This window comes from Bombina bombina, chromosome 4 (genome assembly GCF_027579735.1).
Source record: "Bombina bombina isolate aBomBom1 chromosome 4, aBomBom1.pri, whole genome shotgun sequence".
Taxonomy (NCBI): Eukaryota; Metazoa; Chordata; class Amphibia; order Anura; family Bombinatoridae; genus Bombina; species Bombina bombina.
In genome coordinates, this window is record NC_069502.1 from 613,114,972 (window position 1) to 613,128,364 (window position 13,393).

Consider the following 13,393-nt stretch of genomic DNA (forward strand, 5'->3'; position numbering starts at 1 on the left):
TTTTTATGATCTGCTGTATAGAATATTGTAACGGAATATGCGTGCATAGTTGATTCAAAGCTAGTCTCTACTTAATATATTTCAATGTGTTTATACATTTTAACTAATCTAAAGAATTTAGGAATAAATATTAATTTCAATTGTTTTGTATATACATTTTAATTGGGGGTTTGTTTTAAAGAATAATAACAAATAAATTGTATTATAACCCTGATATATACTGACAGGATTATCTATTTAAAAAAGCATAGAACATATTCTGGTGTGTGCAGAACATTGAAATGTTAGCCCTTATAATTTTTTTGTGCAATTTTTAAAATACTTTTTATTAGATTGTATTATTATGAGTTCAACTGTACTTTGTAATGTATTTTTGATGTGTTTTGTGATACTTTTTTGTTTTGTGGAACAGTTAACCAGAGTTCTAAAGACGCGGTAAACATTCTAGCGTAAATCTCAATTGCGCTCAAGCAATTGCGTTTACTTTTAACTTGTAATAAGAGTGGTAAACCCGACACGTGCAAACACCCGCTATAAGCCCCTTTCTGCTCGTGCATAACTGTTAGCAGCTCACTCGTAATCTGGCCCTAAGTGTTTTCAAATGCAGATTCAGATATTTTTAAATTGTATTTCTATTATTTAAATTGGCTAAAAAAAACAACACTGAAGACCCACTAAACACAGTAGAATAGCATAATCAATAAGTAGATTTGTTTCTGACAAATTTCAGTTTTGTTTTCCTTCCCACTGCATCATGTGAAAGCCATCAGCCAATCACAAAATGCATACACATACTGTATATTCTGTGAATCTTGCACAAGCTGAGTAGGAACGGGTGCCTCAGAAAGTGTGCATATAAAAAGATTGTGCACATTTAGATAATGGATGTGAATTGGAAAGTTGTTTAAATTTGTGTTCTTTATCTGAATCATGAAACTTTAATTTAGATTTTAGTGGCCTTTTAAGCGTAATATCTCCAGACAGGGCATCTGAGAAATAAGAATTATATATAAGTGTACATGGTTTAATGGGACAGAAATATTAAAATAATAACAAAAAATGTAGAAGTTCCCAACAAACCAGAAAAAGGTCAAATGCACTTAAAAATTTCGAAAGATATTATTTGTACAGGAGACACATTTTAAAAGTAGTACAGAAATCAGATTTACAAATAAGGAACATAATGTGTGTTATTTTTCTTTGAATAATACAAAACAAATGGAGTCTGTATACTATTTCATAAAAACATAGCATTCCAATTAGTTGATTAAATTAAAGATAGAGAATGGAAGTATAGAGGACTGTTCTTGTATGGGAGAGCAGTCACTTAGTTTAATGTTTTTGCACCAAATAAGACACAGGATAAATTCTAAACGAATTCATGATAAATGGAGTGTCATTAACCCCTTCACTACCGGGACTTTCAGAGACAAACTTGACTAAAATAGAGGAGAATTTTTAGCATTTTGCTATCGCTCTATATAAACAGAAATAGAGCCTTGTTCTTTTATTTATTTACCTGTCAAAACTATTTTTACTTTTTAAGTAAACAACCCAAGGTATTGATCTAGGCCCATTTTGGTATATTTCATGCCACCATTTTACCGCCAAATGTGTTCAAATAAAATAAATCGTTAATTTTTTCACAAAGTTTGGGTTTCTCACTGAAATTATTTACATAGCTTGTGCAATCATGACACAAATGGTTGTAAAAGCTTCTCAGCTTCTCTGGGATCCCCTTTGTTGAGAAATAGTAGACATGCTATGCCATTGCTTTTTGGTAATTAGAATGCTGCTAATTGCAGATGAGCACCACACTTCAGTGAAGAGGTTAATTAGGTAGCTTGTATGGTTAATTTTCTCTCCTAAACATCTCTTCCCTCCTTCGCCCCACACTGGTCACCCCAATCTAAAGTACTGGCAGTCTGCAATATAAAAATGTAAGTCTTTTTTCATTATTATTTTTTTTTATTATTTATTTTACCCTCTAACCTCTTTGATCCCTTCCAAACAGCTCTCTAACCCTTCCCCATCTAACTATTACCTCCATCTTAGGTATTGCCAGCTGTCTGCCAGACCTTTTTTTTTTGTGTCAGTGGAATGTGCCTTTAATCATCATATAATCATCATATAAAGTATAGCAAGTTACAGAATCAGAAATCAATAGGTAATGAAATATGATACATGTTCTGCATAATAATTTCAAAATAAATGTTCTTGAAAGGAGAAAAGATAAGGGACATGTCCTTTAAAATAGGGAATGTTACACTAAAAGTGAAACAGTTGTGAGGTATGTAGAATTGTCTTGGATGACAATAACATACACAGAACTGTTAAATGAAAATCAGAAATATAACTCAAGCAATAATAGGGAGATCTTAGAGAAGGAACAGGATTAAATATAAAAGTAAGAATCTTTTTCTAGAATATTGGTTAAACATATAACAAAGCTCCCATAATTATAAGCATGGACCAAAGACATAAATCAAAAAGTAAAGGGGAGAGCTTAGGGGAGAAACAAAAAGGGTCAATCTTAGTCCTTAAGGGCACATACAAATATAACAACAACTTTAATTTACTCCTGGAACATTAGAGGTCACTTTTGGACCTACCTACATGTGTAAAGTATCAATGAGGAAAACTGGTTTGGGAATTAATATAGAGAGAACCATCCGTGTTAACTGTATCTAACTTCCTATGGATGGAAGGTGCTATACATTATAAAAGTAACTCCTATGGGAGAAGTAGTATACCATTAAGGGCATGGGGAAGGGTCTACTTAATGAGCAGAGTTTTAAATGCATACAGTGAGACCTGTATCTGCTGTAGCTCACGAGATACCACTATGACCGACAGTTCTAACTACCTCTCCTGGAAGTGGACTTTGTCTGCTCGCATGATATAGGCCTAACACTTATAAAAATAGATTGCGAGATTGGTAGCATACTAGTTTGTGTAAACTTATTGGCATGGCAGCTTCTAGGGACATAGATAGGATAAAACTCTCCCTGCATAGAGATAACATTTCATTAATGAACATGTGGTTAGTAATTTGGGTGTGAGATGTTGACCCATCAGTTACCTATCCTCATGCAGTCGATAGTCCGGTGGGTCGTCTCACCCCCTACAACAGAGAAACATTTTTTGTGAAACAGGTTTTCAAGTCAGAGACTAAAGGGTTTGATATTGTCAGCCAGCTCATTAAACAACACTGCCCTTAGGTCTCAATTCTCCTATGATATTTAGCCCACACCATGAGGTACAGCTCGCAAGATGCCAGTCCAAAGAGGAGGAGGTTGCTCTCTCCATAGACTGGGGACTGTTAGTTGCTGGGAATCTAAGTGGGTAAAAAAAAAATGAGTCGGCACTTGCCCGCCATATGTTCTGTACAGGGCGACATTAGGAAATGGGGGTTTGTGATAGCTGTTAACGACACGGCTATTTAAGTTCAAGAATCCCCGGGCTGTCATTTCATTGGCTGTCGTGGGCACAGATCGGCTCTGCTTCCCTGTTGTGGAGCTGTCAGTCTCGCCACAAGCACCGCATGCGGGTAAACATACCTCTGTCTCATGTAGTCCCATACCAGGCCCAGTTTGTGTCGGACATGTGGCTTCGTGTAGCAGGCTAGGTCTCCAGAGATCTGCTTTTGGGCCTCCTCCCTGCATATTTTCGGTCTGGTATCCGCTCGCTGGCTGAAGGGCATTGTAGCATAGGTCATGTCTCCATGCATCCCAGAGACTGCCTGCGTAGGTATAAGATTGGGCAGGATTTTTGGTGGGTCCCGGTTTTCAGAGGTCTGCGTTGAAGCCAAAAGGGCCACCCCTCCGGTCAGGCTGAGACCAGGGCTTCACTTTCAGCCGGAACATATTCAGCGAGTGCCTGTGGTGACCCATTGGGAAGCCGCCCTTCAAAGAGGATAGCACATAGATCTCTCTCTAGGTCTCGGAAGTGATCTTGTAGGAGTCTGCTGGTTCGCGTTTCCCATTTTGCTAAAGCCTCCATTTGCACACAGTGAATTCAGTGTAATTTATAGTTCAGAATAGTCCCTTTCTATGGGTAATGGTTCTCTTTTAGAAGTGGAAAAGGCAGTTTAAACACAACTGCTATACCCCAAGTGTGGGGGAGCTGAATTCTCATGGTAAGGCCGCCGCCTAAGGTTCCAGCGGTCCAGATCTGGATCTAGTTTTCATAAACTCTGCAAATTTGGTATCTTTTAGATCCACAGTTTGTGGGCTGTTTAAAGTTGCCAATGGTTTTAGTCTAAGTTGCAGGATGGGCTCAATAACTGGCGGGTTAGGGATATTCAACTCAGAGCCACAGATATTGCGACCTAACATGGCCGCTGCCTAGACACGCCCTCCTGCCAGACCTTTTTTATGTAATTTTTTTTTCTTTTCTTTCTGTAGTGTAGTGGTCCCACCACCTCCCCCCTCCCAAGATCGCCAGTTAGGGATCCCCACCCCACCTTCTTTTCCGTAGCGTAGCGCCCCTTCCCTCCCATTTCCATTGTTTTCTATTTTCTGCAGTGTAGGGCACCTTCCACTCCCTCCCCCTCTGCTGATGGGCCGCTGATTGGGTAAATGAGTTAATCCACAAGTAGAAGATTATACTTTTTCTTTTCTAATCCACATTCATCATATTGAATCATAGATTATTTATGCACAGATTTGTTAAGTCTGACACTAGCATAGGTTGAATTTGATGGGCTTCTGTTGGCGTTCAAACTCATATTCTTTGTTACTATGTTACTTACTAGTAGAAGATAGAAAATATTACAGATCACGGTCAAGTCAGCTTTTGCATAAATTGGCAGAATTCAGCTGACAGAGAAAAATCCCTATTTTTACCATGGTGCTGAAACATTCTCGGCAATCACAATACATTTTCAAGAGACTTTTCAAAACCTTTTTGAGACCAATTTTGCCTTTTCAAATGCAACCCCTCAAGGCACTTGATAAAGCCCAAAAATGGCCTTTTGGACATTTTTGCAAGTATTCCAAGACTATTTGGAATCATCCTATTGCACATGTGCAAGGCATTCTGAACTTGCCACAGAAGACCTTTTAGAGGTGTATTAACATATATGGTATTGATTCATTAAAGCTCTATTCATGGCTAATGCGTGACAGGGCACACATTTACACACACACACACACACACATATATATATATATATATATATATATATATATATATATGTGTTCATTTACATATGTACACTCACCGGCCACTTGGTAACACAAATTGCTAATCAGCCAATCACATGGCAGCAACTCAATGCATTTAGGCATCTAGATGTGGTAAAGACAACTTGCTGAAGTTCAAAATGAACATCAAAATGGGGAAGAAAGGGGATTTAAATTACTTTGAACGTGACGTTGTTGGTGCCAGATGGGCAGGTCTGAGTATTTAAAAAACTGCTGATCTACTGGAAATTTCATGCACAACCATCTCTAGGGTTTACAGAGAATGGTCTGAAAAAGAGAATATTTCCAGTGAGCAGCAGTTGTGTGGATGACAATGTCTTGTTGATGTCAGAGGTCAGGGGAGAATAGGCAGACTGGTTTGAGAGGACAGAAAGGCAACAGTAACTCAAATTACTACTTGTTACAACCAAGGTATGCAGAATACCATCTCTGAACACACAACACGTTGGACCTTGAAGCAGATGGGCTACAGCAGCAGAAGACCACACAGGGTGCCACCCCTGTCAGCTAAGAACAGGAAACTGAGGCTACAATTCACACAGGCTCACCAAAATTGGACAATAGAAGATTGGAAAAACATTGCCTGGACTGATAGTCTCAATTTCAGATGTGACATTAAGATGGTAGAGTCAGAATTTGGCGTAAACAACATAAAAGCATGGATTCATCCTGCCTTGTATCAATGGTTCAAGCTGGTGGTGGTGGTGTAATGGTGTAGGGGATATTTTCTTGGCACACTTTGGGCCCCTTAGTACCAATTGAGCATTGTTTAAATGCCACGGCCTACCTAAGTATTGTTGCTAACCATGTTCATGCCTTTATTACTACAGTGTACCTATCTTCTGATGGCTACTTCCAGCAGAATAATGCACCATGTCACAAAGCTCAAATCATCTCAAACTGGTTTCTTGAACATGACAATGAGTTCACTGTACTCCAATGGCCTCCACAGTCACCAGATCTCACCTTTGGGATGTGGTGGAATGGGAGATTCATATCATAGATGAGCAGCCGACAAATCTGCAGCAACTGCGTGATGCTATCATGTCAATATGGATTGAAATCTCTGAGGAATGTTTCCAACACCTTGTTGAATCTATGGCACAAAGATTTAAAGTGAAGGTAAAGTTTGGTGAATGAAAGCACGTTTTTTAAAAATACTATTAAAAACAGTGGCACTTTCATTTATCAAAGTTTACAAAGCAGCCATTTTGAATAAAAACTTACCTTTTTTTTCACAGCCAGAGCAACTTCCCCCTCCTGGAAATCCTCTCTTCACAGGTCAGCAATGACTAATCCGGCTTGCCTGAGGCCATGCTGTGATTGGAGGAAGCCGGATTAGCCATTCCTGACGTGTGAAGAGAGGATTTCCAGATGGGGGAAGCTGTTCTGGCTGTGAAAAGAAAAAAGGTACCAAGAAAATTTAAAAATAGAAGTAAATTATAAATTATAATTATAAAATATCTGAATCATGAAAAAAATGTTTAGTTTCATGTCCCTTTAATGTTTGTTTTTAAGTCACACTCGCACTGCAATGATTGTCACTATTAGTAAAGGCTTCAAAAGTAACCTATTGCAAATCTGATTTCATCCTTCCCACTGCTAAACAATCTGAATGCCATTTTTATTCAGGAATAATGGGTATACGGGCATATTTGTTCAATGACAATATTGTTACTTTTAATATTTTAAAAGTTTTTTTTTCTTTTTTTTACAATATTTCCATTTATTGATTGAAAAGCATAATTTTCCAGTTTGATGTAATCTATATTTGAGACTTATGACATCTTCTTAAACTGGATTTTAACATTACTAAAACTGTAAAACATGAAACCACTCGAATTAAATATTGTATCTGCATAGAAGATGTTGAAACAAGATTGTGCCTTTGTGAACATGTTTTCAAAAGAAACGCACCTTGGTGAATGGCCTTTAAAACAAGATCATGCGTTTGTAAACACGAAGTTTAAACACATTTACAACATTGCGCTTTAAAGTGCTTGCAAATACATTATTGAACTTACGTTTATGAAGAGCACAATTCCATTTAGAAGTACAATAATGTAGGTGCAAGCAATGTAAAATGAACTGTCGTGACCGTGTTGGGACTTTGTATTCCCAAAAGGTGCAATCTCATGTCATTTGAAAGCCAGTTCACAAAGGTGTGATTCATTTTAAAAACAAGTTCATGAAGGTGTTGTCTCATTTGAGCATCTTCTTAGGAGATACAATATTGCAATGGAGCAGTTTCACATTTTACAGTTTCAATACTGTTAAAATACAGTTTATGTCATGTTCTTCTAATATAAATGTAAATAATCACCAAAATGGTGCTTTTAAATCAATAAATGGAAATATTGAAAAAATAAAACAATATTTAAGTGACAATTTAGTGATTGCTTAAAAATGCCTAGTATGCCCATCATGCCTAGATACAAATGTCATTCAGATTGTTTAGCAGTGGTGAGGATGGATTCGGATAGCAATAGGTTATTCTCACACATGTAAATTACTATTGCCCTTATACACTGAATAAAGGGGTTAATTCATGGAACTTTACTGTAACCTTAAGAGGTGTGAAAGGGCTATTGTATATGTCAATTTTGTATGACTTTCTGATTTCTATCCTGGTAACAATGAATTAACACACAACAAGGCCTTTTAAGGAGGTTTTCTAATGAAAAGTGTGTGCTTGGGCTTTAAATGCACAGATACATTTTAAATTGTGATCCGTCGAAAAACATGCTGACCATTTTGGCCGGAAAGCAAAAAAAAAAGCTGATTTGGGAGGAAGTAGATGATAGATTGTGATCAACACTATAAGGGAAAAAACAATATCGTTGATTGAGATGTCTCAATGAATCAATAAGCTTAAAGGACCACTAAATACAGTAGATTTACATAATCAACAAATGCATGATAGAAAGAAAAAGTATTAGCACTCAGTCTGAACTTCAAATGACTAGTAGATTTTTTTCTGACAAATTTTAAAGTTATGTCTATTTCCACTCCTCCTGTATCCTGTGTCAGCCATCAGCCAATCACAAATGCATATATGTATATTCTGTGAATTCTTGCACATGCTCAGTAGGAGATAGAAAAAAGCATTTGATCAAGTTAATTATAGGGATGGGAGAATATGGTAAAAGTGGAATTTGCTTGGTAGATCGAATAGTCCTGTGGACATTCATTTTGGACAATCGAATGTTGATAAGAACGAAATTAAAATTTGGTAATCAAATGTTTTTTATGGTTTTCAAATGTTACTTTCCATTTTGAATGTTCATAGTTAGAATAAATATATCCACATTCGAAATTTCAAATGTAACATTCGATTCAACAAATATTATTCAGACGTTCAATAGTTCATGTGGTAGTAAATTTATACATAATAGATACAAATATATTGATTAACATTTTTCTATTATGAATATTGTATAAATTAAATATTACATTTTAAAGACAGAATTAGAAATAATATTACAAATATATTGATTCAAATTTTTCTAATTCGAATATTGCATAATTCGATTCAAATTAAGCAATATTCGAACTAGAAAAATTTGAATTGAATATTACATTTAAAGATAGCATTAGAAATACTATTACATTAAAAGAATGTTATAATGTTGTACAAACATTTGAAATTCGAAATAAACAAACTGTGTTAAAATTTGTTTCATTTTTCGAATGTTGCAAAACATTCACCCATCCCTAGTTAATTGTTTGATCATGATGAAATTACTACAGTTTTTTTGGGTTTGAGCCACAAACAATAAATAGAATTATGGCATTATATACCTGTCCATCAGCTAAGGTAAAAGTTAATGGCATAGAATCAGAATTACAAATGGCACAGGGAAGGATGTTCACTTTCATCTATTTTGTTTGTGTTCTGTATATAAATCTTCACAATACATATCAAACAAAATTTGAAAAGTAAACAGATAAGTGTTAAAGAAAAATATTACAAATTATCGATGTATAATCTTGTTACTTTTTATAATCCAAACAATCAACAGTAGAACTATTATTGGAATAATTCAGTCATTATGAATGTTACTTTAGAATAGAAGATTTACATACTTTATAAATACTTATCCACTTAAAGAGATCACACTGCTAAGATACCTTTCTCTTTCAATTACTTAAACATAATGATTGAGCATAACTATGATAAGCTTAAAAAGGCAATTATTAATGATTTATCCATTTGGGTTAATAAAAGGACATTGTCTAAATGAATACCCTTCCACTAATTTGATATATTTTCCAAACCCTAATATTACCCACATCAAAAGAAATAATTATAACTTTACCATACACTATTAGCAAATATATCTAGGGAAAGATTCATCCCAGAATTAGCAGTGAGACAATGTACTGGTTAATAAATGACTGTAGTTTAGGACTTCCTAATATATATAAACGGGGGGGGGGGGGGAATTACTGTGGTTTAGGACATCCTAATATGTGGAAATATAAACAAGCTACTATACTTCAAAGAATAGATTGGCATTTGTGTTATGAAGAAAAGATTTAGGTCCGAATAGAGACATCATTAATCCAAATTCATAGCCTAACAAATACAAAATATAATGTTTCAATACAGGGAGATCCTGAAGACAGAAGAGGTTATATTTCTGAATATCCTATAAAAAATATTATACAGATGTTTATGTGCACTAGTAGAACATTTTATAAGAACAAATAAAAACAATAGTGAGATTTTGAGACCTTTAACAGATTTTGAGAAACTATCACCTAGATTACGAGTTTTGCATTAGAGGCTATGCGGTGCTAACAAGCAGTTTTGTCTCACCGCTCACTTACCTGCAGCACTGGTATTACGAGTTTTCAGAAACCCGTCTTTAAAAGGCAAGAAGTGAGCGTTGATCAAAATTTTGCTCATTACCGCACTCCAATACCAGCGCTGCTTAAGTCAGCAGTGAGCTGGTCGTACGTGCTCGTGCACGATTTCCCCATAGGAATCAACGGGGAGAGCCATCTGAAAAAAAGTCTAACACCTGCAAAAAATCAGTGTAAAACTCAGTAACGTAGCCCCATTGATTCCTATGGGGAAACAAAAGTTATGTCTACACCTAACACCCTAACATGAACCCCGAGTCTAAACACCCCTAATCTTACACTTATTAACCCCTAATCTTCCGCCCCCGACATCTCCGACACCTACATTATTTTTATTAACCCCTAATCTGCCACTCCGGAAACCGCCACCACATACATTATACTTATGAACCCCTAATCTGCTGCCCCCAACATCACTGACACCTACATTATATTTATTAACCCCTAATCTCCCGCCCCCAATGTTGCCGCCACCTACCTACACTTATTAACCCCTAATCTGCCGCCCCCAACGTCGCTGCCACTATATTAAAGTTATTAACCCCTAAATCTAAGTCTAACCCTAACACCCCCTAACTTAAATATAATTTAAATAAGTCTAAATAAAATTCCTATCATTAACTAAATTATTCATATTTAAAACTAAATACTTACCTGTAAAATAAACCCTAAGATAGCTACAATATAACTAATAGTTACATTGTAGCTAGCTTAGGCTTTATTTTTATTTTACAGGCAAGTTTGTATTTATTTTAACTAGGTAAAATAGTTATTAACTATTTAATAACTACCTAGCTAAAATAAATACTAAAGTACCTGTAAAATAAAACCTAACCTAAGTTACACTAACACCTAACACTACACTATAATTAAATACATTAACTAAATTAACAACAATTAAATCAATTAAATTAAATTAGCTAAAGTAAACCCCCCCCCCACTAAATTACAGAAAATAATAAACAAATTACAGATCGTTAAACTAATTACACCTAATCTAAGAGCCCTATCAAAATAAAAAGCCCCCCCAATCAGCCAATAGGATTGAACTCAATCCTATTGGCTGATTGCATCAGCCAATAGTATTTTTTCTACCTTAATTCCGATTGGCTGATAGAATTCTATCAGCCAATCGGAATCTAAGGGATGCCATCTTGGATGACGTCACTTAAAGGAACCGTCATTTAGTAAGAAGACGTCGATTGAAGAGGATGCTCCGCATCGGGTGCTTTGAAGATGGAGCCGCTCTGCATTGGATGGATGAAGATAGAAGATGCCTTCTGGATGAAGACTTCTGCCCGTCTGGAGGACCACTTCGCCCGGCTTGGATGAAGACTTCTCCCGGCTTCGTTGAGGACTTCGGCCCGGCTTGAATGAAGACTTCTCCCGGTAAGTCGATCTTCAGGGGGTTAGTGCTAGGTTTTTTTAAGGGTGTATTGGGTGGGTTTTATTTTTAGGTTAGGGACTTTGGGCTTGCAAAAGAGCTAACTGCCCATCCAAATGCCCTTTTCAGGGCAATGGGGAGCTTAGGTTTTTTTAGTTAGTATTTTATTTGGGGGGTTGGTTGTGTGGGTGGTGGGTTTTACTGTTGGGGGGTTGTTTGTATTTTTTTTCCAGGTAAAAGAGCTGATTACTTTGGGGCAATGCCCCGCAAAAGGCCCTTTTAAGGGCTATTGTTAGTTTAGTTTAGGCTAGGGTTTTTTTTATTTGGGGGGGGGGGGCTTTTTTATTTTGATAGGGCTATTAGATTAGGTGTAATTAGTTTAAATATCTTGTAATTTGTTTATTATTTTCTGTAATTTAATGTATTTTTGTACTTTAGCTAATTGTATTTAATTGATTTAATTTTTGTTAATTTAGTTAATTTATTTAATTATAGTGTAGTGTTAGGTGTTAGTGTAACTTAGGTTAGGTTTTATTTTACAGGTACTTTTGTATTTATTTTAGCTAGGTAGTTATAAAATAGTTAATAACTATTGTACCTAGTTAAAATAAATACAAACTTACCTGTAAAATAATAATAAATCCTAAGCTAGATACAATGTAACTATTAGTTATATTGTAGTTATCTTAGGGTTTATTTTATAGGTAAGTATTTAGTTTTAAATAGGAATAATTTAGTTAATGATAGTAATTTTTATTTAGACCTATTTAAATTATGTTTAAGTTAGGGGGTGTTAGGGTTAGACTTAGATTTAGGGGTTAATACATTTAGTATAACGGCGGCGACGTTGGGGGCAGCAGATTAGGGGTTAATAAGTGTAGGTAGGTGGCGGCGACATTGGGGGCGGCTGATAAGGGGTTAGTACTTTTTAGCACTTTAGTTATGAGTTTTATGCTACGGCGTTGTACCATGAAACTCTTAACTACTGACTTTTAAATGCGGTAGGACTCTTGGCGGGGTAGGGTGTACCGCTCACTTTTTGACCTCCCAGGACAGACTCGTAATACCAGCGCTATGGAAGTGCCATAGAAAAAAGACTTTACGAAGTTTACGTAAGTCAATTTGCGGTAGGCCAAAGAAGTGTGCGGTGACCCTAAACCTTCAAGACTCGTAATACCAGCGGGCGTAAAAAAGCAGCGTTAGGACCTCTTAACACTGCGTTTTCAGCCTAACGCACAACTCGTAATCTAGCCGTATGTATCTCAGATTTATGTAAAAAGCATACACTTTCTAAATCATGGGCGCGATCCGATATAGATCGCAGTTTGCGGCGCAAGCGAGGGAACCGGCGTCGCCCGCAGTTTCAGCTCGCAACTCGAGCTATCCTATATAAGTCGGCGTCAGATGCTAACGTGCCGTAAGTCTGACAAACCAGCGATGTCCAGAAATCTGCGCAAGTACAAATTTCTGGCGTCGCCAGTGACTTGCGGCACGTTAGAAACTTCCGGCGCCTATAAAACCTGACTACAGTCTAAAACACCCGCACTGTCTAACACGCCTCCCTAACATAGCCCGACAAGTCTAACACGCCTCCCTAACAAAGCCCGACACGTCTAACCCTCTATCCGCTATCCCCCCTCACTATCCTAACAATAAAAAAGCTATTAACCCCTAAACCGCCGCTCCCGTACCCCGCCGCCAGCTATATTATATCTATAACCCCTAAAGTGAGCCCCTAACACCGCCGCCATCTATATTAAAATTATTAACCCCTAATGTAAGCCCCTTACACCGCCGCCATCTCTATTAAAATGATTAACCCCTAATTTAATCTACCTACCCCGCCGCCATCTCTATTAAAATGATTAACCCCTAATTTAATCTACCTACCCCGCCGCCAGCTATATTATCTATATTAACCCTAAGTATATTA